This window comes from Zeus faber (assembly GCF_960531495.2).
Source record: "Zeus faber genome assembly, chromosome: 5".
Lineage (NCBI taxonomy): Eukaryota > Metazoa > Chordata > Actinopteri > Zeiformes > Zeidae > Zeus > Zeus faber.
The window spans coordinates 27,094,352-27,097,165 of NC_137192.1; positions in this window are offsets into that span (position 1 = coordinate 27,094,352).

A 2,814-nucleotide genomic window follows, 5' to 3' on the forward strand; every position below is an offset into this window, starting at 1 on the left:
ATGTGCGGGTTCTACTACAATTCCAGGGTTCTTTTGCAAAACCATGGTTCTACTGCAATGAGAGGGTTCGACTGCGATGTGAGGGTTCTACTGTGATGCCAAGGTTTTGCTGCTATCTGAGGGTTCTACTGCGATGCCAAGGTTCTGCTGCGATGTAAGGGTTCTTCTGTTATGTCAGGGTTCTACTGCAATTTGAGGGTTCTACTGCGATGTGAGAGTTCTACTGCAATGTGATTGTTCTACTGTGATGCCAGGGTTCTACAATGGGAGGGTTCTATTGCGATGCCAGGGCTCTACTGTTGGGGTTCTACTGTTATGTCAGGGTTCTTTTGTGATTTCAGGGTTCTACTGCGATGTGAGGGTTCTACTGCGATGTGGGAGTTCTACTGTTATGTCAGGATTCTACTTTAATTTGAGGGTTCTACTGCAATGTGAGGGTCCTTTTACAATGCCAGCATTCTGCTGTGATGTGAGGGTTCGCCTGCAATGTGAGGGTTCTACTGCGATCGGAAGGTTCGACTGCAATTCCAGGGTTCTACTGCGATGTGAAGATTCGACTGCAATGCCAGGGTTCTACTGTAATGTGAGGGCTCTTCTGCAATGCCAAGGTTCTGCTGTGATGTGAGGGTTCTACTGCGATGTGAGGGTTCTACTGTTATGTCAGGGTTCTTCTGCGATTTGAGGGTTCTACTGCGATGCCAAGTTCTGCTGTGATATGAGGGTTCTGCTGTGATGTGAGGGTTCTACTGTGATGCCAGGGTTCTACTGCAATGTGAGGTTTCTACTGCAATGTGAGAGTTCTCCTACTGTGTCAGGGTTCTACTGCAATGTGAGGGTTCTACTCTGATGTGAGGGTTCTACTGCGATGCCAGGGTTCTACTGTAATGTGAGGGTTCTCCTGCTGTGTCAGGGTTCTACTGCGATGTGAGGGTTCTGCTGATATGTCAGTCACTTCAGCCAGAACTAGGTGAACCCAGAGAACTAGCCGACAAGATGGAGGGACATACATACTGAGTGAGGTAAGCAGCCACAAAAAACAGCTTATCAACCAAGTTGTCAGTTTTTCTGACAGACAGGCGGATGGACAGACGGACAGGAAATTGAGCATCTAATCATCCAAACATCTAATCTGAGACACTGTGATCAGATTAATGTGATTATACTATGACCTCATTAAAGCTTGTGTGTGTCTTGTGTGTTTTCTGCTGTGTTTCTATGCAGGTTAAAGGGGACCTATTATGCTTCATTTTACATACAGTATGTTAATATACAGTAGGTCTCTTAAGTCCCCAAAACATGTTTTGAGGGTTTTTGCAGAAAATACCACTGAGATTATGCATTCGAGCCGTGCCGAATGAACCCTCACATTGCAGCTGAATGCTCACATCGCAGCAGAACCCTCACATCGCAGCAGAACCCTCGCATCGCAGAACTCTCGCATCGCAGCAGAACCCTTGCATCGCAGCAGACACGCCTCTAAACCCAGACTGTTCCTGTTTCAGTGTGTGTAGCTTTAATTGTGAATGATCAACCAAGCCACCGGTTCTCAGCCAATAGGGTTTGAGCACAAGGTCCGGGTTCTGTGAGACAATGGCGTTTGGGCTTTAATCTGGGCATTTTTTTATTGACTCGGTAAACTTTCACCAGTTTCACCTTATCAGTCCACTAAAATCTGTCTCTGAACAAATTTGAGATGAGAAATAAGCAATCCAGGTGCTGAATCCTCACTCATATTAGATCTTTGTTTGTTCCGACTTTTGTTGTACAGCACCAGGACGCACCAGGACACTCGCACACAGGGATTTTTTTTGTTCCATGTAGACGTCGGAAAATAAAATAAGATTAATAAAATACATAAATATATCAACAATAAAAACACTATTTTTATTGGTTTTGTTTGGAGAAACGCACAGCGGATCTGATGGAGCAGGTGACTAGGAGACAAGGAGGGAGAGCGAGTCAGAGTGTCAGTGAGGTGCCTCAGCTGGCGTAATTTTATTCGGGAAATGAACAGAAAGGCTCGTGGCCAAAAACTCTTAGCATAAAACATCAAACAAATGAACGAACAACACACTGTCCGTGTCCGTCGGCCATGCTTCCCCCTTGCTGAAACAACGCAAACAACATATGAGAAAACTCCCCCATGACAAGTCGGGACCAACCGGCCTCCAAGGATTAGCCCAACTCAATACAGGTGCACTGCTGCAGGAAGAAGTGGGGGGGTCCGGCAGGGCGCGGTAAAGCCGCTCCCCCTCATCTCCCACAATGACCATAAGAAATCAGTGACGAGCCAACGTCCGCTCGTGCAGAGAGTACAAAAAACCTTTGGAAAACGAGCGATCAGGGCAGTCAGAAGCCTGAGCGTTGCTCACGGCGACTACTTTGTCATTAGTTTACCTCATTATTTGACACTTTGACCACCTCTGACATGAACACCCCACATTGTAACATTATATATATAAATGACAGAACGTAAGGAAAAGCGCAACAGGTCCCTTTAAAGGAGGATCTAATTAACAAGAGAAACTAGGAAGTTCTCTCTTTCCGATCTGAGCAGATACCAAACTGTGTGAAAAAACATGTCGCATCACAACAGATCGAGTAATGCACTGAGACGAGGTGAGATGAAGGCATTGATTTGGTATTAACATGTATTGACTTTCTGTGGTGTCAGTGTCGTGAATCCAAGAAATCCAGTTTTGTAGTCTAAATAATGAGAACGAAGCTATTTCGTAGCACACATGAACTGGAACCTTTGTTTTCAGACCAAGTGTGAGCACTGAGCTCTCCTGAGTACTCCACCTTGCAGTTGCG